Source organism: Lathyrus oleraceus, chromosome 7 (assembly GCF_024323335.1).
Source record: "Lathyrus oleraceus cultivar Zhongwan6 chromosome 7, CAAS_Psat_ZW6_1.0, whole genome shotgun sequence".
In the NCBI taxonomy this organism is placed as follows: domain Eukaryota; kingdom Viridiplantae; phylum Streptophyta; class Magnoliopsida; order Fabales; family Fabaceae; genus Lathyrus; species Lathyrus oleraceus.
Window position 1 is genome coordinate 395210242 of NC_066585.1, and position 24271 is coordinate 395234512.

Sequence of the window (24271 nt, forward strand, 5' to 3'; positions counted from 1 at the left end):
CTGATGGTGAAAAACTCTTAATGCACTTTTTTCAAGATAGCTTCAGTGGAGCTTCACTTGAATGGTATATGCAGCTCGAGCACACGCATATCCGAACTTGGAGGGAACTCGCTAAAGCCTTCCTAAAGCATTATCAGTATAATACAGACATGGGGACAAATCAGACTCAACTCCAAAGCCTTGTTCAGAAACCGGATGAATCATTCAAAGAGTATGCCTAGCGATGGAGAGAGATGGTTGCTAGAGTCCAACCTCCTCTTCTTGAAAAGGATCTTGTCGACATGTTCATGGGCACCCTCTATGGGCCATACCTGGAGAAGTTGATAGGAAGTACTTCTGCTGGTTTTTCAGATCTAGTGGTTTTCAGTGAGCGAATCGAGAATTGCTTGAAGATCGGCAAAATCCAGGATACAACAGTTATGTTTAATGGAGCGAAGAAATCCCAGTATGGATTCCCAAAGAAGAAGGAATGGGAGACCAATACTGCCACGACAGCCAAAGGGGAAGTTGATACCTACCAAATGCCATACTATCAGGTGGCATCAATAGCATTTAACCCATATCAGCAGCCAACGTATGTTATTCCTATTGGTCATCCACCAATGCAGTATCAACATCCCTACACTCTGCAACGACAGAATCCTTATCAGCAGGGGCAGCAAAAGCTAAGGAAGCTAGAGAGAAGGATAAATCTGATCCCCATTCCGTACAGTCAACTACTTAATCACTTGCTTCGAGACTCTTTGGTGAAATATAGAGAATTGGACCTGTAAGACCCCGATTTTGACCCTAAGATCCCTCATGCCATCTCATAAAATTTGCATTGGCATTGGGATCACACCTTGATATCCTCCTCACCTATCATTCATTGGGGTTACATTGGGAGAGATCACCAAGCATTTGTAATTATATCATACTTTATTTTTCTTTGTTTACTAACCAAAGTACCAAAAATACGTCTATGTGTAGCTTTGTTTCTTTTGTAGGTAGTGTGTGTATCCACCTATGCCTCATCAAGCTCACAACTAGGGTTTGAGACCCTCAATGAAAGGGATCAAGCTATCAAAGGTCCACATTGGTTCAAAGCATCATATATGGATCCCCATGTTCTTTATTTGTCATTTTGTTCAAGAATTCCTCAAGTGTTTGAAGCTTGTTTGTCAAGGAGGCCCTAATTCATCTGGGTATCTTGTGTGCCTTCTGAAGCTAGCGGAAATATACCCGAACATATCGCACGCTCGAACATACAACTGAGTCGCCATCAAACTTTATTTATTTCTGAAGGAAATGGAAAACATCGATAAAACCTGGGGGAAAGAGATATGTTGGGTAAGGAAGTCGGTTATGCAAGGGGAACATATTAGCACCCCTAACATCCATGGTACTCCATGGGAACCGTTTTGATTGTTCTCGCTCGAATGGGTGTTATATCTAAAGATTACTCGCAAAAGAATGGGGGAAAAGGAAAAGAAATAGATAAAGTGCTCGGTGAGGATTGGGGCCCTCATGCCTACGTATCCTCATAGTGAAATGAGGAATTTAGAGCTCCGTAGTTCAAAGAACTAGTGGTGGGAGATGAAAAGAAGTGTGATCAAAGTATGGACTGAACCGAAGGATTGTGTTTTGAACTCCAACAAGGGTGAAAACATGAACCCAAGAGTAAGGTGTCTGTTACCAGTACGTGGGCTAATATGGTTTCTGCTATAGGGTAATGCCTAAAATACGAAGAAATAAGTGTTTAAGGGTATGACCCAAACATTTATTGGTTCACAAGGAGATGCAAGAAGAAGCACAAAGAGGTAGTGTATTTGGCTCAAAGATAACTGACATATCACATGGAGTGAATGAAGGTCGAATATGAGTGCATAGTGGAAATGAATGGAATGAAGTGACCAAAGTCAAAGAATTGAATATTTGGTAATAGTGACTGAAGAGGTATTGTTTGAAACCGAAAGTATGGATATATTGAGATCCATAAGAGAAATGGGATTTGTACCATAGAGGGAAACAACGTTAAACGATACGTGGAACAACATGGTTTCCACTATATGATATTTAGCCAAAAAAGAAGGAATTAAATATCTGGGTACAAGCCAAACAACTCTAGGTAGAAATGCGGACTTTTCGCTAGGCGCCCTAAAAGGGTGTATATGGAATTCTAAACGAAGTTGTGTTTCATTGTCAAAGAAATAGTATGTCACTAGGGTGAAAGGTTTATGATCGAAGGTAGATAATGGATCATGAAAATTTTGAATGGTTCCCTAAGGCGAAAGAGGAATAATTAGAAGTATGCTCGCCAAGGATTCACATCCTCTTGCCTACGTATTCTCATTATGCAATGAGAAAATCAGAGTAATTGTAGTTCATGGAACCACGAGAACAAAGAGATAGAAAAGTGATGGAAAGTATAACCTGTACAAACATAATGGTATCAAGGGAACCCACAAATGGATGGAACTTGGAATCAAAGAGTTAACAGGCATTTACCAGTACGTGGGCTAGCAAGGCTGCCGCTATAGGGTAAAGCAAAAAACAAAGACTGAATTAAATGTCTGGGTGCCAACCAAACAAATCTTGATTCACAAGACGGACTACTGTTACATCGTCCTAAAAGGGTATAGACGGGGCCCAAGAGAAAGTATTGTTGTGTACAAGGAACAATATATCACTGAATGAGGAACAAACAGTTCGAGATCAAAGGATAAATGTCTTGGATCCAAGAAATAGATAGACTCTGAATCAAAGAGAAAAGTGGTGTTTAAACCCAAAAAGACTGAATAAAATGTTTGGGGGTATGACCCAAACAACTCTCAATTGATGAGGTGGACTGGCATTATATCATCCTAAAAGGATGTACATGGAGTCCTAGGAGAAGTATAGTTGATCTCAAAAATATGGTCTTGATCGATGAATGAAGAAAGATTGATGGATAAATAGGGTAGCTCATGAAGAATCTGAACTCTCCTGCCTACGTATCCTTATAGTGCAATAAGGAAATCAGAGCTTTTGTAGTTCAGCCTACTACGACTGAAAACAAAGAGAGATAGATGATAGGATTGCCCAGAGGCAAGGTAAATTTCTTAACAAGCAAGAGTGTGGCACTAACCAATGATGGTAATCAACAACAAGTAAAATGAGGTATAGCCAGAGTCTGAACTCCATAGCGCAAGATAGATGGATGCCATAGTCTAAACTAAATATAAGGCAAGGAACAGATTTCCAGAGTCTGAACTCAAAAAGGGCAAAGGGAATATAATGCCAAAGTCTAAACTTTAAGATGATGTCAAAGGTTGCTAGAGTCTGAACTCCATGGGCAAGATGTACAAGCATGCCATTGTCTGAACTATATAAGGCAAAAGAACTGATCTGAATGCCAGTGTCTGAACTCCACAAGGGAAAAAGAGTATGATGCCAAAGTCTGAACTATAAGGAAATGAAAGGAGTAGCCAGAGTCTGAACTCAATGGGCTGAGTGAATGAATGTCAAAGTCTAAACTGTAAGGTATAATAATATGTCAAAGTCTATACTGTATAGACAAAATTAGGATAGCCAGAGTCTGAACTCAATAGGGCAAGGATGTCAAGATCTATATCTTATAGGCAAGGAATAAAGGATGCCACGGTCTAAATTGTATGGGCCAGGATGCCAGAGTCTGTACCTCAGAGGCAAAACATAAAGCGAAAGTCTGAACTCCATGGGCTGAAAGAAGTTGCCAAGGTCTGCACTTTGAGGGCAAGAAGCACAACCAGAGCCTGAATTCCATGGGCTAAAATAAGTTCCAAGGTCTGCACCTTGAGGCAAATGATAAAGCCAGAGTCTGAACTCCATGGACTAAAGGAGTTGCCAAGGTCCGCACCTTAAGGCAAAGGATAAAGCCAGAGTCTGAACTCCATTGGCTACAGGAGGTTGCCAAGGTCTGCGCCTTAAGGGCAAGCAACAAAGTATGCCATAGTCTGAACTAATAGGTAATGCATGAAGAAATTGATTGAGATATAGGTATGTGACCCCAAGGTAATAATCCCAAGAAATGTATGAACATCCAGGAGGAAAGTATGATATTGAAGGAGGATTGATGTGCAATGATGCTTCACTATTGAAGTGTTGAATGATTGATGCTTGCTTGAAGAAGAAGGCTTGTCAATTGCATGATTTAAATTGCACCAAAGTCTGTGAACAAAGGCGAATACCTTGATCAACTAGGTTATTCGTCCCGTATCCAAGAATATTATAGACAAGGATAGGAATTCTCCACTCTTATCATTCTTTGTTTCTTAAGGCTCGTAGCGTGTATCTTGAATCGATATTAATAAGTTGCTGATAGGAAATCTCGCGCGTTGGTCCTATTGATGTAGTTTCATTTGTTGTAGAAGAAGACTTGACAATCATGTAATTCAAATTATGCTAAAGTCTATGAATAGAGGTGAATACAATGAGCCACGGGCCAAACGTCCCGCACCCAAAGATATCTAGAATGAGTGTAGAAAATCTCCAGTCTCATCCCTTCTCTATTGCTTAAGGCTCATGCCACACACTTTGAATTATGATTGATGAGTTGCTGGTGTAGTCTTTTGCTTGTTGCACTAATGTTTTGTGAAGAGAGACTTGTCAATCGTATGATTCGAATTGTACTAAAGTCTATGAATAAAGGTGAATATGATGAGCACTAGGTCATTCGTCCCATACCCAAAGATATTCAAAATAGGGGTGGGAATTCTCCAGTCTCATTTCTTCTCTATTGCTTAAGGCTCGTGTCACACACTTTGAATTAAGATAAACAAGTGTTGATACCTTTGCAGTGCTTGAGAAGTAGTCCACTTTGCTAGCTATGCTTGATTGATGTTGACCTGGAGTCTTGATCTTGTATTTGAACCTTGAGGTCTTGAGCTCCTGAGATTCATCATATCCACAATAGCTTGAGCATAATGAACTTGTCATATCAGGTGATCAAAGGTCTTTTGATCACCTGAAATAGGCTTGGGGCTTACAGCATAATTACAAAGGATTTGATTGACCAAAGTGTCCTTTGGTCAACACTAATCGACGGGATTGAAAATAATAGATTGAATCTAGGTACAATAATAGCCTACGGAATTAATCAACTAAGTAAATCAGATAATTCTAATTAAGGCCCTACATAAAGGATCATGTATATTCATGAGAATGTCATATTAAAAAGGGCCTAAAGTTATTAATCAAATTACTTGATCAAAGAATATTTGACCAAATAATTAAATCAATCAAGGGAAATCAAGTCATGAATTAAGTCAAGCTATTTATATCAAGATGAAGACATCATGAAGAAAAAGTCAAAGGAAGTAAAGTGTCAAAATTAGTGGCAACATGTAATCCTAATTTTCTACTAATTCTAATCTACCTCTAATTATGAAAATTAATCCTAATCTAATAAATTTAATCCTAAAATTAATCACTCTAATTCTAAGTAATTAAAAGAATTAAAATACAATATTTTATTACCAAACTAGATTAGCTCTAATGACTATGATAATTTTATGGAGTATTGTAGCGGGGTATTCATTACCTTTAGATTTATTGACTAAATCAAAAGTAAACCATACAAGTCGAGTCGCCACCGCACTTCTATTTATCCAAAGGAAAGGTTAGAAAGCGAACAAAAACCAAGAAGTTTTATCGAATAAAAAACTAATGAAAATGTCAGAGATCGGGTAAGGGGGTTGGTTATGCAATGGGAAGGTTTTAAGCACCCAAAACATCCTAGGTACTCCTAGGGATCCCTTTTCACACTTGTTGTAAGGTTGGTATTTTGTGAAAATTGTTTGTGCAAACATGATTGGAGAGATGAGAGAAGAATGTACAAATTATTTACAATTTTGTGTTTGAATGGATAAACCCATTGCCTACGTACCATCTTAAAAAAGATTAGGATCAAAACCTCGTAGTTCGGGGTAAAAATCTCAAAACAAGTTGGTGAATTGATTGGTCCAAAAGCCTTAAGGTCTTTTGTTATCCAAGGGAGAAAACTCAACCTAAAACCATAAATCCACCATGTGAGGATAGCTTCAACATGCTAGTGAGGGGTTAACCCTATAATAAGCATGGAAGACTCATTGTCCATCACTAAGGATATAGATGAGTATTATATCTACCTCAAGGATAACTCAAACCTAATAGCTAAAGGTTATGAAAAGTTTTTGATAAGAAGTGGCCATTGAAACCACAAAAGCATTTGAATGGGTTATATTTACCAATGAAAAGTATTTACAAAATATAGCCAAAGTTGACTTAAAGATTCAATTCAAAATAAGTGTTGTGAAAAGAAAGTTTGAAAATCAAAAGCATAATGCTTAGGTTTCTAATGTTTGAAAATCAAAAGCATAATGCTTAGGTTTCTAATGTTTGAAAACAAGTGTTAACGTTTGCACAAAAGTTTTGGCTTGGGTTAGAGTGGAGGGAAGAAGAAGAATCGCTAAAGTCCTAAGCATACAAGAGATGAAGGAGAAGAAGTAGAACCACAAATGGAGTTCCTCTCTTGAGATCATATTGATGATCCAAGTAGCTCTCATCCTTTGGAATAAGCAAGCAAATAAGTGTATACTTAAGAAATCAATCAATCAAGCAAAGCTCTTGGGAATCTTCCAATGGCTCTTGTATCTCTCACTTTTGAAGCACATGACAATGATTCTTCAATTTGGCTCAAATAGGAATCCCTAGCACAAAAGAACACACATCAAAAAGTTCCATGAAGCAAATCAAGAATGGACAAGAATGAGTTTAGAGATTTGGTCCTTCTAATCCATCTTCAACATTAAGGCTTTTTTACTCCATTTTGCATAGGGAATGTCCTAGAATCTAAGTCCATTTGTCCATTTTTTGCATTTGGTCCACAACAAACAAAACAAAACACAAGCACAATAATATATACACAATTATGTGCTCAAGTGAGCAAAAGACAAATTTCATTAACATAAACATGTGTTCAAATGAGCAAAGGGCAAAAGCAATGAATAATATGTACAAGAATGGTAAATTGCATAAATGTAAAGTGCAAGAATTAAATGTTAATGGTTAATGGTTAATATTAGTATTAGTGTGCCATAAGGCAATTTAGCGCTATGTTAAGCAATCGTAATTGGACTTATGTAGAAGCCACAACTATCTGAGGCCGATCAATAATAATGTAGGCAACAACACAAGTTAGAGATCTTGATTAGTGAATCAAGCTCCTACAACTTGCCATGCCAAAAAGAAGATGATAAATGATCTTATATTGATTTAGGTTCTTTGCTTGATTAGGAAGCAACCTATCCTTAATGCAAAGTCATTCACTTGATCCATGATCAAGTTGAATTAGATTTGAATCAAGGAAGGTTAAGCCTCTGATGTATCAAGGCTAACCACCAATCTTTAACTCATTGATCAAAAAAAGAAAAAGAAAAAGAAGAAGAAGATGAATAATAAAGTGCATTAATGGAAATGGAATGAAGTAATCAACAAGCATTGACCAAAGATAGATGAAATCAAGGTCAAACAATAGTAAACAGAAGCAAGATGAAGATTAGAATTCAAGAAACAAATAAAATATTTTTGGTATTTTTCCAAAGTAAAATAATATTTGAATTAAAATAAAAAAGAAAGGTCAAAATTCAAATTCACTTCAAATCAACTTTGAAAAGTCCAAATGAATTATCCTAAGTTCAATAAGGTCAAACAAAGTTTGACAAAAAAATTCAGCATTTTTCGAAGTCCGAAACTATTTTTAATCAATTAAAATGCATAAAAATAACCTAATTGAATTAAAATCTCAAATAAATCTCAAATCAATTAATAAATTGATGAAAATATTTTTCATAGATCTATCATCATTCAAAGAGGTTGGAAAAATATTTTTGTATTTTTTGAATATCAAAAACTATTTTAAATGAATTAAAAATAACCAGAAGAGAGAAAATTCCTAAAAAATATCAAATGATAAAATAAAAAATATAAAAAATCATTTTTAGAAACTAGAAATTAAAAGAAGAATAATGCAATTGGTCTCACATTTTTTGGACCAATAATGAAAGAGATATGATTTTTTGAAATGAAATGGAATTAAAGAAATAAAAAGAAAATTAAAATCAGAAATTAAAATGTGGAAAAACACGGAGCGTTGGATGAAGCTCATTAAATGAGCTGGCAAATCAAGCGGACCACATGCGCGCATCCACCATGCGCTTCAGTCAAATGAATCACACGCTGCATATTAAAAAGTCATAACATGGGACGACTTGGATTAAATCTGGAAACACAAATGCACGACTGTAATTCAATCTGGAGACTGGACGGTGGTGTACACCACCGTCTTCTCCGGCCAACTTCCGGCGTCGGCCAAAATTGCAGAGAATAAAAAGTTCACCAAATGCCACGATCCAGGTATCAAATGAAAGCTGGGGTGATGTACATCACCCCTGTACCAACCAAATTCACTCTAGACTTTCATGGAGAAAGAAATCAGAGGTTGAATTTTGTGGAGTTCAACTGAAACTTGATGGAATTCAACAATTCAAAGCACAAATCAAATGCCTCTATGGAGAGGATTTCAGACAACCCAGTAACAACAAGAAATATGCAATATATAAGCAGATTCGAAGAAAACAAAATCTGAAGTAAACCTCTGAAATGGAGAGCTTGAGAGCACGATCTCTTGATGCTTATGCTTGCAGTATGTTATATGGATCAAGGTGAGCAAGGCTTAAGAACTGTAGATCAAAAATCAATCAAGGAAATTGAAATTTAGATATGAAAAATTTGAGAGAAAGAGGTGAGTTCCTTTGAGTATGATTGAGGAGTGATTCGTGCAGCATGTAAGGCGCCCTTAGGTTGTGTAAATGAGAAGCATTTACCCTTTATTTATAGCAACTGATGGCTGATAAGCATGAACAAAGCATTGCATGGATGGAAAGGGCCTCCATGCATGGGCCTGTACAGGCGCATGGAGGGCCCAATTCCACTTGGATTTGCAAGCTTATCATCAGCAGATCTAATTTGGACGTGCAGATGGTGTGTAATCAAATCATGCAATGCATTTTCAAATGGTTTCAAAAATTGTACCAACTTGTTCATCTCTTCGAAAATGGCATTTCCAAAACTGAAGCATAACCTTATGGGTAATGGTTGGAAAGATTTTTGCATGAGGATCAATTGTTATGTTGACCAAAACTTCATTTGACATTTGGAAATTGGTGAAAATTGATCATGAAGTGTAAGGTGCAAAACATGTACATGTGAAAATTTCAAAAATGGCCAAACTTCAAGCCCTTCTGTTTCAATGATGCAAGCTCCAAATGACAAAACCTTCAACAACAAAGTTGTAGATATTTTCAAGACAATTAATTTGGACTTAAATTTTGCATCATTTTGATTTTTTATGAAGAAGTTATGGGCACTTGAAGTTGGACTTTTTCACATTTCAATGCCTTTGCTCCAAAGTGACCTATAATGTTTTACATTATCACATGTATTTCTTTTAGGATTTTGAAAATTTGTTCAACATAACAATTGAAGTAGACACCTTAAACTTTCCAATTCATTCGGTCAACAGAGTCGAATTCGACGAGTTAATATATCGTTGGAATCGTAATTTTACGAAGAATTCAAATATATATTGCAAATTGCGAAACAAGCTTCGAATTATACCAAAAAAGAAAAAAAGGGCAATGTCATACCCTGATTTTGGTCCTAAATTTTTTTCCAATCAATATTCATTTGCATTTCTCCTCATGACCCTTTCATCTGGTCATAAGACTATCCACCTACATTGGTTGCTTAGACATTGCCACTACTTGCCATTCCATAACTCTTAGATTTTTACCTTTCCATTTGACCTTAGATGTTTGATATCTTTTGATAGAATCAGGTGGAATCTCATGACTTTCATTCTCATGTCTAAATTCAATCCATGTTTTGTCTCCCTCATAGGACATCATTCACCCCTCGTTCAAGTTAGTCACCTATGTGGTCATTCACAATCCACTGTCATGTTCCTAATTCTTACTCACCTTTTTTTATGAATTCCTATGCCAAATACAAATATTACGTTGTGGGCCATCATTCATATTCATTTTCCCATTCATTCACAATTCAAAGAAATTCCATACATATTCCATCATTCACATGCACTGTTTCATATTTCTACCTTTCATTTTCAAAATTTTCATTCATGATTAAAAATTCCACATATTTCTCTATACACATTCATATTATCCCTTTCATATTCAAAATTTTCACTTTATATTGAGGAACTTACACGTACGCATTCATATTCCAATTACCTCATTCATGTCCAAGATTTTTCTCACATTCATTCACTCGTAACCATCCATATACATGGCAAGTGATTAGTTCATCATCTTAAGGTACCATCACATGAATAAATGAAAGTTCTAAGGTACAAAAAAAAGTTTTATTTTGCTACAAAAAAACACCAATTTTTCATTTCGCATTAAGTTTCATGTGCATTACACGTCATAAGATGTTCCAAACGCATGAAATATACACAAATGGCATTTGGACCAAATTCAATTCACCCAAACCCCAAGAATCCCAATCCCTACTTCCCTGTGGATGTCTCTAAGCAACCTATATCCACAAAGTAACTTCTTCCAGGAGGCTCAGATGAATGATGCTTCTGAGGTACTGGCAGTAATATTTGACTGCCTTCATCGATCATTTACCTATGGTTCAGGTGTTTCTGATGCAGAATCAGCGGAAAGAAACTACACAGGGTCTTGGGATTGTGCAACTGATAGTTATATAGTACATTCACATTTTGGAATGAACATTTTTGAACGGATGAACTGCTACCATTGTGGTCTTGAGTCCAGAAATTTGAAGTATACTTCTTTCTTTCACAATATAAATTCCAATGCCCTTAGGACAATGAAGGCTATGTTTCCTGAGTGCTCCCTTGACAAGCTTTTGAATCTTATGGAGAGAAACCATCAACTTGTATATGATCTAGAGGCTGAGGGTTGTGGCAAGCTCAACCATGTCCGTCACTTTCTTTCAGCTCCGCCCCGTGTTTTTATGACAGTTCTAGGTTGGCAAAATACATGTGAGAGTGTTGATGACATAGCTGCAACTTTGGCAGCCCTGAGTACCAAAATAGATATTAGTGTCCTTTATCGTGATTTAAGTCCTAAAAGCACCCATAACTTGGTTTCAATGGTTTGCTACTATGGCCAACATTATCATTGCTTTGCTTATGGTCACAATCACGGCCAATGGATTATGTAGGATGATAAGACTGTTAAGGTAATTGGTGGATAGGCTGATGTTCTTACTATGTGTGAGAGAGGACATCTCCAGCCTCAGGTTCTCTTCTTTGAAGTTGTAAACTAGATATGGTGGTATTCCACTTTGCTTTAAGTCCAAACGACGACACCAAATGGAGATAGCATATTCAAACCAAAGCAAGGGATTTCTTGGAAGTACCTGCAATGACAGTAGACACGGTAACACACGGATCAATAAGATTAAGATTCAAATTCTTAATAACCTTATTGGTTATACCAAGGGTGCCAGAAATGAGATATTTGCCATGGAACCTGCACCAATTCAAGTCACGAATTAACACAATCACATTTCGATAATTCCAAAAAAAACGCATATTCTGTTTTGTTCAAGTTAAATGTACAATGGTAAAATAACCTATTACCGACAGTAAAGGTTCAAGCTTGAAATGAAGAGGGACCATGAAGTTTGGATGCAGACAAAAGATCCCAGAGTGTCTGTACGAATGCTCACTACCACTCCCAAAGTTGTCACGCCATCACCAACGGTAAAAGGACATAAGGGGAGAGACAAAAGGGCATTAAAAAAACCCTAATGAAGAGGAGGAGAACGCGAAGAAAAACATATACTCTCTGACGGGAAAAAGGTAACATCGGCGGCGCTCCTAACCAAAAAAAAATCCACCAAAGTTCCCTTAATCTTTCTTGAAAAAAAAAACCTCCGCCAAGCACAACGCGAGCGGGAGTTCATAACAAACAAACAAGAAGAAAAGAAATGAGAAACGTTTACCTACATCCGTCGGTGAATCTCGCCGCAACTGGTTAGCTTCCTTTCCGAATTTTCTGTTTCTACGTTTCGATTCTGCTTTGCATCCTTCTGAGGGAACCATGGTTTTGTTCTGATTTGGTTTTCATCTAAGTCTCCGTGTGGATTTAGCAGTATCGCCGCTCATGTGTGTTTGTTGATTTCTCTTGATTTTTTTTTGTTTTAAATGGAAACAAAATGGGTATTTGGGATGAAGAAATAAGTCTGGTTTTTTTCGAAAATGGCAGAGGAAATTTTCTTGGGTTTTATTTCCTCTATATAAGACCCTAATTTTGACCCTAAGATCCCTCATGACATCATATCATTGCTCATTGCATTTGCCTCAAGGATCATAGCATCTTGGCTCCTTAACCCTAGGGTTGGGACTTGTGTGAGTTGGTTTGAGACCACCAAGCATGCTTGAATTGTATATTATTGCTTTTCTTATTTTGTTTACTAACCAAAAGCACAAAAATATGTCACTAACATCTTTTGTTTTGAAGCTCAAGCAATCATGAGATCCTATGCTCCTAGGAGGCTCCTAAGCTCAATGAAGTGGCTAGATGAAGATGAAAGCAAGCATGACAATGGTTCCCAAAGCTCTCAATCATCATATATTTCTCCCAAGCATCTCAATTTTCCAATTTGATCAAGATAAACCAAAGGGCTTGAGGATTGCTTCCCAAGGAAAACCTAATTCATATGTGCATTGACTGTGCCTTGCTCATGAAGCAACCTCAACCTATGATCAAATTCAATCAAGGGAAGTTCTTTTATTCATTATTTTATGAATATATGAGCCTATGTGAGTATCCTCAATCATTCATTCATCAAGATTTGAAGTTTGGAGTTGAGAAGTTGACCAGTCAAGTCATCTGACCAAACTGAGATCCACTGAGACCTAACTTTTGATGTATTTGTCAAATGAAGATGACCCCAAGAGAACAACTGTTCTTAAGAACCATATGAACAAATTTAATGTTCATCAAAAATTCATTTGAAACTTGGAAGGTCATCATTCATTTCAAAACATTATAACGTCATTTTGAATGAAACCCTAATTTTGGGTCAACTTCCCAAGGACCTAACTCCTTAATTTTTTTAATGATTTTGAGGTTAGACCAATTGCATTGGAAAGCTTAAGATTTATAGTTCAAATATTATGTTGGAAAAAATTTCATAATCCTAAAAGAAATACATGTGATAATATAAAACATTATAGGTCACTTTGGACCAAAGCCATTGAATCTTGAAAAAGTCCAACTTCATGTGACCATAACTTTCTCATAAAAAATCCAAATGATGCAAAATTTAAGTCCATATTGATCATCTTAAAACGATCTACAACTTGGATGTTGGAGGTTTTTCCATTTGAGGCTTGCATCATTGAAACAGAAGGGCTTGAAGTTGGTCACCTTTGACAAATTTTTCAAAGGCATGTTTTGTACATCAAACTTCATGGCCATTTTTCACAATTTTCCAAACTCCAAATGGATTTTTTCCCAACATAACTTTTATTCCTTATGTCAAGACCTTTCCAACCATTACTCACATGCATATGCTTGGATTTTTTATGATTGACTTTCGAAGAGGGGAACATTTAGGCCTAAATATGGAATTCACATTGAACCTTCATGCACAAGCAATTGCAATGCAAACTACACGTCCATTTAACTTAAGAGTGAGTTCAGCATCCATTTCCATCAGCTTTTGGCCTTCACATGCTCCTGTACAGGCCCATGCATGGAGGATCCAAAGCTTCATACACACGAGTTTGGCACTTCATTGCTTGGATCTCAGCTATAAATAAGCACATTGCCTCATTCAAATTTCATCCTGGAATCAACCTGAAGCTCTGCAGAATTGGAAACCCAACCCTACCAAAGGAATTATCATTTTTAATTTCTCATTTCAAGTTTGAATTTCAACAAAATCAGTTGATCTTCAATACTAATTCCTTAGCCTTGCATTCACATCATACCTCAAGATCAAACTGCAAGCAAGAGTTGGAAGAAATCGTGCTGATCAAAGCGACACTTCAAAGGTTCATTGCTCAACTGTTTTGATCCATATCTCACCATATATTATGATTTGATTGTGTTTATTTGGTTCTCTGAAGTCCTCGTGTGAGAGGCAAGCCAATGGTGGCTGTGATTTTGTGAATTGATGCATTTCAGATTGAACACCTGGATTTTCCATCTCAGATTTCTCCTTCCATAGGGATCTTGAGGATAATCCAAGGTTACAGGGGTGATGTACATCACCCCAGCTTTAATTTGGTATAAGGCACGTGCAATTTGGTTAAGGTTGCAAAACCTGCAACTGGTGGCCGGTTTCTGTTGGCTCACCGGAGAAGACGGTGGTTTCCACCACCGTCCCCACGTGGAATCTCCTTGGCCTTTGGATCCAACTGCCACGATCTAATCTGAGCCATGCTTTCATTTGACTTTTTTAATTCATTCCATTTCGCGCTTGACTCATGTACATGATGCGCGCGCGCCTCTGATCCGTTGATGTTGTCCATGTCAACTAATGAAATGGATCGTGCGTTCCCTGATTTTCCATATTTTTCTAATTTCTGTTTTATTTTCTTTTATTCCATTTATTTTCAAAAATTCATAACTCTTTTATTTGGAATCACAAAAATATGAGACCAATTGCAAAATTTTTCTTTTAAAATCTAGTTTCAAAATCTTATTTTTAATTATTTTTGTGATTCCATTTAATATTTTTTGTGAATTATTTTGTTTCTATTAGTTTTTAATTCATTTTAATTACTTTTTGATATTCAAAATTTCCAAAAATATTTTCTTAACACATATGGATGATGATAAGTCTATGAAAAATATTCTCATCAATTTCTTAATTGATTTGAGGTTTTAGTTCATTTGTGTTATTTTTCTTGATTTTTAATTGTTTAAAAATAGTTTCTGTTTTCAAAAAATGTTGAGAAAATTTGTCAAACCTTGTTTGACCATGTTAGACTTATGATGATTCAATTGGACTTATCCAAGTTGATTTGAATTGAATTTGAAATTTGACCATACTTTGTTCATTTTATTTTATGTATTATTTTAATTTCAAAAATACCAAAAATATGTTTGACCTTCCTTGACTTCTAATCTTCATTTCACTTCTGTTTATCATTGGTTGATGATGATCCCATTCACATTTGACCATTGTGTTTTGATTATGTGATTTGGATTTTCATTTTGTACATTTCATCGTCATCTCTTTTATTTTTCTTTTTTTTTCTTTTGGCCAATGAGTTAATGATTTGTGGCTAGCCTTGACATATGAGAGACTTAACCTTCTTTGATCCAAATCAAATTCAACTTGATCAAATATCAAGTGAATTGCTTTGTGTCCAAGATAGGTTGCTTCTTGGTCAAGCAAAAACCCTAAAATCCATACAAGGCCTTTCCTTCTTTTCTTTTGGCATGGCAAGTTGTAGGAGCTTGGCTTACTAGTCATGATCTCTAACTTGTGTTTATTTGCCTATAGTTTTATTAACCGGCCTCAGATAGGTGTGACTACTACATTAGTCCACTTACGATTGCTTAACATAGCGCTAAATTGCCTTATGACACACTAACATTAAATACTAACACTAACTTTTAATTCAAGCATTTAATTCTTGCAATTTATTTTAATGCAATTTAATTTCTTGCTCATTTATTCATATTGTCTTTTCCCTTTGCTCATTTGAGCTCATGTTTATGTTTATGCTATTTTCCTTTTGCTCACTTGAGCTCATTATTGTGAATAAATATATTGTGGCTTTGTGCTTGTTTTGTGGCTGTTTGTGTGAACCCAATGCAAAGAGGAGAAAGGACTTAGAATTAGGACCTTACCTATGCTTAATGGAGTTCAAGAGCAACTAGGCCTCATGCCTTTAGAATGCTAAACTTGTTGAAGAACAACTAGGCCTCATGCCTTTAGAATGCTAAATCTTGAAGGTTGATTTGAAAGGACCCATAATCTAAACTCACTCTTGTCCATTCCTCTTATTGCATTGTGAACTTTTTGATTGTTTGTTATTGTGTGATAGGGATTACAAACTTGAGATAGTAAGAGGGACCATTGTCATGAATAGCCAAGCTAAGAAAGACAAGCCAAGTGGAGATCCTAGGAGATTGAATGTTTAATTGTTTTGATTGCTTGTTGCTTGCTAAGTCCAAAGGAAAGGAGCATCTTGAATCATCTTTATGATCTCAAGAAAGGAACTCCAAGGGTTTTATCTCTTCACTCATCTTTGCATGTTTAGGACAAGCCCTTCTTTTCTTCTCCCCACTCTAACCCAAGCCAAACTCATTCTGTGCAAACATTGACATTGTTTTCAAAACTAGAAACCTAGGCCATATGCCTTTGATTTTTCAAACTCTTTTCACTAATACTCATTTTAAATGAACTCTAATTCATACTTTGACCTCCTTTTGTGAATACTTCTAATTTGTAAATCCAACTCACTTCAAGTGATTTTTGTGGTTCCGATGGCCACCTTTGTTAAAACCTTTTTTCCTAAACATTAGTCATTAGGTTTGAGTTATCATAGTGGTTGATGTAAACCTCACCTTATCCTTAGTGATTGGACTATAAGTCTTCCATACTTATTATAGGGTGGATCCCTCACTAGTATGTTGAAGCTCTCCTCACATGGTGGGTTGTTGGTTTAGGTTGAGTTTTCTCCCTTTGATAACAAAAGACGTTAAGGCTTTTGACAAATCAATTCACCATATTTTGAGATTTTTACCCGGAGCTACGAAGTTTTGATCCTACCTTTGTGATGGTACGTAGGCAATGGGTTCATTCATTAAAACAACAAAATTGTAAGTAATGTATATTCTTTTCTCATCTCCCCAATCATGTTTGCACAAATATTTTCACAAATACCAACCTACAATACACTTTTCAAAAAGGGCTCCCTTAGAGTACTAAGGATGTTTTGGGTGCTTAAAACCTTCCCATTGCATAACCAACCCCCTTACCCAGATCTCTGACATTTTTATTAGTTTTTGATTTGATAAAACTTCTTGGTTTTTGTTCGCTTTCTAACCTTTCCTTTGGATAAATAGAAGTGCGGTGGCGACTCGAATTGTATGCTTACTTTTGATTTAGTCAATAAATCTAAAGGTACCGAATACCCCGCTACAAAAAAGTGGCGACTCTGCGGAGGACCTTTACTTCCTAGTGGGTTTAGCCTACTTTTTGTCTTTGTTGTATTGTATGTTTTTATTTATTTGTGACATATTTCTGTGCAAATTTGGGATGACTATATTGTTTGTAATGTATGAATTACTTGATATATATCAATTGCTTGTGTGCTTGGTGGTCTCTTATGAGATGAGTTCTATACCCGAACTCGAGTGCACTTATGATAGGAGAATGGCGTAGTCTTGTTGACTTGTGTGGAGTTATTCCTTAGCAAGTTGACTTGCAAGCCCATTCACTTGGTGGAGGTCTTGTTGGGATCAATAATGTCACACGAGTAGTCGTGGTTAGGCATTACTCTTTCCATTACATACCTTAGAAGCCAAGGACCTTAGATTACCTAGCCTATCTTGGCATATTTTAGGACATAGTGCGAAGGTCGTTCAAGTGTAAGATTTGATACGATTTTTACGCGATCCTACACTCATAAGAGTCTCTCTTGAGAATATTTTTGGAATACGAGTAGTCGTTTTATCTGATAATATCCGAAAGATGAGATGATGACTATGGGGACCCTTTTAGAATATGATTATCAGGTTTAACCATAGTACACTCCTATTGGGTGGTTCTTAACCGAGACTACATGCTCGTGACTTGCAACAAGCCCTTGATTTACGGTTGATCTGTTCTCGTATATCCTTAATATCAATGGAACTTGGGTGTTGATAAGGTGTAAACCATAATCCAGCAAAATGGATGATTGATATTAAGGATGACTTGAGCCATCCCGTGACCTTTGTGTGGCGTGACTTGCTTGATCCTTGAGTGTGATTGTTGCATCCATGCATTCAGGCATTCATTTGCATCCATATCATTAATAATGAGAAAATTTTCAAGGAACTTAAGAGGTCTATTTGCAAATTTTCAGACATGGATAAGCAAAAAAGGAATACAAAGAAGTACAGTTTTAGACAACCCGACTTGAAAGAGTTAAATAGTTTGACATCCTATGTATTAGATCCCTTGGAGTTCAAAGCTCGCCATGGGAAGCTCTTGTCTATTCTTGCTACTCAAGTAGATGAAGGTTTGATGAGTGTGTTGGTGCAGTTCTACGATCCTCTGTACCGTTGCTTCACTTTTCCGGATTTCCAGCTTTTGCCTATGCTTGAGGAGTATGCCTATCTTGTGGGTATACCTATCTTGGATCAGTTGTCGTTCAGTGGCTTGGAGAGAGTTCCTTCTTCCCAAGAGATTCCTGATCTGTTGCACATAGATGTATATGGTATTGGTGCTCATATGACTACCAAAGGTGGAATTCAAGGTCTCCCATCTGATTTTCTCATCGCCCAAGCTACTTTGTTTGGTAAGGCCATGAGTGAGGACGCCTTTGAAGCCATATTTGTACTTCTCATCTATGGGCTGATGTTATTCCCCAACATCGACAATTTTGTGGATGTGAACGCTATTAGGATTTTCTCTACTCTTAATCCTGTTCCGACTCTGTTGGGTGACACTTATTTCTCTTTGCATATGAGGAATGCAAAGGGTGGTGGTACCATTGTGTGCTGTTTGCCTCAGTTGTACAAGTGGTTTATTTCGCACTTGCCTCAGACGCCTGCCTTCAAGGAGAACAAAGGATGTCTACGGTGGTCTACGAGGCTTATGTCTCTCACTAATGACGATATCTTTTGGTATAACCGTGTGTATGATGGTGTCCAGATTATTGATTCTTGTGGTGAATTCTCCAATGTGCCTCTTCTTGGTACATGTGGTGGGATTAACTACAACCCTATTTTGGCTCGCCGTCAACTTGGGTTCCCCTTAAAGGATAAACCTAATAACAGTTTGTTAGAAGGTGTGTTCTTTCAAGAGGGTAAAGATCCCCAGAACTTGAAGGGAAGAATGGCCCGCGTTTGGCGCAAGATTCATAGGAAGGGAAGGAAAGAGCTTGGTCTGAAGAATTGTATTTCTTTGGAACCCTACACCTCTTGGGTGAGGAGGAGAGCGCTTGAGTACCGCATGCACTATGACTACCCGAGACCTACCCCTGTGGTTATGGTTGGGCCTTCAACCCTCCCTAACCAAGGAGTAGAGGAGTAGAGGAGTTGAGAGATAAAGACCGTTCGCGTGCTTGGGTCCGTGAGCGAGAGGAGCTACTTCAGCAACTCAGAGATAAGGATGCTGTGATAGAATTTATGGAGCATCAGGTTATTGATGAGCCAGATGATGTGGTTACTTCTCTTCTTCCTCAGTCATCCAAGTTTTGGAAGAGGAAGTATGATCAACTCGCCAAGGAGAAGGCAGATGTGGAGGCAGCCTATGAGAGAGAGGTGAAGAGGCTTCGCGCAGCTTATCTTCCAGTCTCAAGAGCTTTGGACGATTGTTTCTAGGGTTCCATCAGATGTTTATTCTCCCTTCCTCTTGTATTGTATTTGGTGACCAAGACTGTACTTCTTTGGTGTAAATTTTTTTCCAAATATTATGAATATTCCATTATATGTCTAAAAAGATTAATATTTCCAAATATTTGCAAATAGATCTCTATAAGGTTCCTCAAACAAAAAATAAATCATATGCACAAACACTGCATGCATCATATGCATAAGCAAGTTTTGTTCAGAGCTTCTTGATCAGTGGTCTAACTCTTTGTTCTTCATTTATTTTGAAGACAAGCTGACGCACCGGTATAACACCAGGGAAAATTTACCAAAGCTGATGGATCATCTTGAACAAGAGAACCGTGAATTGAAGGAGGAAGTAGTTAGGCTGACTGCCATGATGGAGTCAGTGCTAGCTGCTCAGAGCCAGTCATCTCCAACTCCTGCAACTCCTCCCGCGAGGACGGTCATTTCAGAGGTAGCTTCCTCTACTGTGTCTGCCGCCACTATTCATTTTGCACCGACTATTCCAGTCGGGTTTCCCTAGGGGATGCCCGCCAACTTTGTGCTTGAGGGTCTTGCTCCGACCTTCGCTTCTCTGCCGGCATCTAGCCCGGTCCTTGCTGTGCCACCTGTCGTTGTGCACACGTTACCGAGAGTCGAAGACACCATTTATCCTTCTGAGCCATCTGAGGACCCAGATGTTTATGAGAAAATGGATGCTATGAATGACCAATTCCTTGAGTTGCGCAAGGAACTGAAGACTCTAAGAGGGAAGGACCTCTTCGATAAATCTGTTGCTGAGTTGTGCCTTGTGCCCAATGTTACAATCCTTATCAAGTTCAAAGTGCCTGACTTTTAAAAATATAAGGGAAACACTGGTCCTCTCAGCCATCTTGTGGTGTACGAATGCAAGATGTCAACACAAACAGAGAATGATCAACTCCTAATCCACTATTTTCGTGACAGCCTGTCCAATGGCGCACTCAGATGGTACATGGATCTGGACAGCGCGAACATCCGCTCCTTCAATGATCTTGGCGAAGCTTTTGTCAAGCAATATAAGTATAATGTTGATATGGCTCCTGATAGGGACCAGTTGAGGGCTATGTCCCAGAAAGAGAAGGAGACGTTTAAGGAGTACGCCCAGAGGTGGCGTGAGTTGGCCGCTCAGATCGTGCCACCCCTCGAGGAGAAGGAAATGACCAAGATCTTTTTGAAGACCTTGAGTTCATTTTACTATGAGAGGATGATTGCTAGTGCTCCCTCGGACTTCACTGAAATGGTGAACATGGGAATGAGGCTAGAGGAAGGAGTCCGGGAAGGAAGTTTGACCAGGGATGAAGGCTCTTCTGCAAAGCGTTATGGGGGCTTTGCAAAGAAGAAAGAGGGAGAGGCACATGCAGTGTCTTCCCATATCAAACGAAGACCCTCTGTGAAGAGGAAGACTGTTCGCCCTGCCAGTAACCAGCACCAAGTGGCTCATATAGCACTTGCCTTTAGGTAAGCTCAACATTATCAACAACAACAATAACAACATTATCAACAACAACATCGTCCACAATAGCAGGCCTACCAGCCTCGAAACAACAACAATACCAGCACCAGCTACGATAGGAAGAGGGTCAATTTTGATCCAATTCCAATGACCTATGCTGAACTCTATCCTTCATTGGTAGACCGAAAGCTGATTACTCCACGTGACCCACCTGCTGTACCGACCAACCCTCAGTGGTGGTACAAGCCTGAGCTACACTGTGTATATCATTCTGGTGCTCTCGGACATGATTTGGAGAAATTCTATCCCCTGAAGACCAAGGTGCAAGACCTTGTTAGAAGTGGGATTTTGTTTTTCGAGGACGTAGGTCCGAATGTCAAGAAGAATCCATTGCCCGAGCATGGGAAAGTTGCTGTGAACATGGTCCAGGGTTGTCCTAGCAAGTATAAAGTCCTGTATGTCAGTCACATCAGGCAATCGTTGGTCAAGATGCACAGACTGTTATGTGGATACAGTCATTATGAGAATGACCATGACAAATGCCATGTGTGCACTGTCAACTAGAGAGGATTCCGCCAAGTCAGGAAGGACATCTAAGAGATGCTGGATCAGGGAATGATTGAGGTACTTCAGAATCGTAACGAGGATGAAGTTGATGTAATTTTGCCTGTATTTAGAATACCAGAGCCTGTTGTCGTCAGATATGATGGCAGCAAGAAGAAGGTTTCTCCATCTCTTATAATCAAGCCAGCGGGCCCTGTCCCCTATTCATCAGATAAAGCTGTTCCCTACAGATATAACACAGTTTCGTTAGAAGATGGAAAGGAGGTGCCGTTACCCTCCACTTCTGTTGTAAGTATATCAGATGTCAGTGGTGTGACCCGCAGTGGTCGTGTTTTCTCGGCGCCGCCGAAACCCCAAGATGACATAAGAAGAACTGTCGTTGATAATTTTGCCGGTCCTGTGAGAGCTTCTTCGAATCCGACACTTGCTGTGAAGGGTGTGAACCCTAATGTTGTTGTTAAAACTTCTGTCCCTATTGGCCAGCATGGCATTTTGAGAGAGGACTGTGATGGGATGCTGAGGCTCATCAAGAGGAGCGAGTATAATGTTGTTGATCATCTGCTTCAAACTCCATCAAAGATATATGTGTTGTCTTTGTTGATGAATTCTGAGCCACACCGTGAAGCTTTGCAGAGGGTGTTGGACGTGGCATACGTGGATCACGATGTCACAATTGAACAGTTTGATAGCATTGTTGCAAAGATAACTGCTTGTAACAATTTGAGCTTTTGCGATGCTGATCTTCCCGAGGAGGGAAAAGACCACAATTTGGCTCTACACATTTCAATGATCTGCAAGGATGATGCCTTGTCTAATGTGTTGGTAGACACATGATCATCGCTAAATGTGTTTCCAAAATCCACTCTGGCGAAACTTTCATACCAGGGGCCTCCCATGAGGTAGAGTGGAGTGGTAGTCAAAGCTTTTTATGGATTGAGGAAAACTGTGATTGGCGAAGTTGAACTCCCAATCAAGATTGGACCTAGTGATTTCCAGATCACTTTCTAGGTCATGGATATCCACCCATCATATAGCTGTTTGCTTGGCAGACCATGGATGCACGAGGCAGGCGCCGTGACATCCACCATACACCAGAAGTTAAAATTCGTTAAGAATAAGAAGTTGGTGGTGGTAGGGGGAGAGAAGGCTCTCTTGGTAAGCCATTTGTCTTCCTTTTCCTACATAGATGCTAAGGATGAGGTTGGGACTCCGTTCTAAGCCTTATCTATTGCTGAGCCTTCAAGGAAAGGACCTTCTTCATTTGCTTCCTACAATGATGCGAAGTTGGCCACTGAGCATGGCACAACTACTGGTTTAGGACAAATGATTAAGCTGGAAGATAATAAATCCCGGGCTGGCATAGGGTATTCTTCAGGCATTTTCAACGAGCGTGGTTTATTCCAGAGTGGTGGTTTCATCCACACTATTGAAGACCAAGAGGCTGCTGCCATAGTGGAAGATGATGCAGAAGAAGATCTGGGCAACTTTGTCATCCCTGGAGGAGTCTGCAATAATTGGGTCGTTGTTGATGTTCCAACAGTTGTCCACAAGTCCATGTAATGTGTTCACTTTTGTTTAAAAACCCTTTTCCCATGCCAAAAGGGGAAGTGATGACATTGTTGAAACATTAATACAATGATATTCATTCGAAAATTACATGTTAAATGTTTGTTTTTTCAAAATTATTTTTCCTTTTTGCTTTTTGCATGAAATTGGTGATCACCATAAAACCCTAAAAAAAAGAATAAAATCAATCTTTTCATCGGCATAATGATTTGCCTTGTTTGAAATCTGAAATCTCTTTTATATCCAAAATCATTATGCAGGTTAATCAAACCCATTGAACATAATGATCCAACACCATCTCCCAACTTTGAGTTCCCTGTATTTGAGGCCGAAGAAGATGATGTTGAAGAGATTCCTGATGAGATCACCCGTCTGCTTGAGCACGAAGAGAAGATCATTCAGTCGCATCTTGAGAATCTGGAAACAATCAACTTGGGGTCTGAAGATTGTGTTCGTGAGGTGAAGATGGGGTACTCCTTGAAGAGTCTATGAAGAAGGGGTTGATTGAGTTGCTACGAGAATATGTCGACGTCTTAGCCTGGTTGTATGAAGACATGCCTGGTCTAGATACTGATATCGTGCAACATTTCCTACCTTTGAAGCATGAGTGTGTGCCTGTGAAGCAGAAGCTCAGAAGAACTCATCCTGATATGCCAGTGAAGATTAAAGAAGAAGTTCAAAAGCAAATTGATGCGGGGTTTCTGGTGACTTCTACATATCCTCAATGGGTGGCGAATATTGTGCTTGTGCCTAAGAAAGATGGAAAAGTCCGAATGTGTGTGGACTATAGAGACTTGAATAAAGCTAGTCGGAAAGATGATTTTCCTCTACCACATATTGATATGTTGGTAGATAATACAGCTAAATTCAATGTCTTCTCATTTATGGACGGATTTTCCGGTTATAACCAGATTAAAATGGCACCCGAGGATATGGAGAAGACAACATTCATCACACCTTGGGTAACATTCTATTATCGAGTGTTGCCCTTCGGTTTGAAGAATGCCGAAGCCACGTATCAACGTGCTATGACTACCTTGTTTCATGATATGATGCATAA

The 24271-nt window shown here is 38.3% G+C and overlaps 1 pseudogene; it reads left to right on the top strand.

Annotated features, from left to right (window-relative positions):
- Positions 1-233: 233 nt before the first annotated feature.
- On the top strand, positions 234-11358 carry LOC127104001 (uncharacterized; annotated as a pseudogene).
- Positions 11359-24271: the final 12913 nt, after the last annotated feature.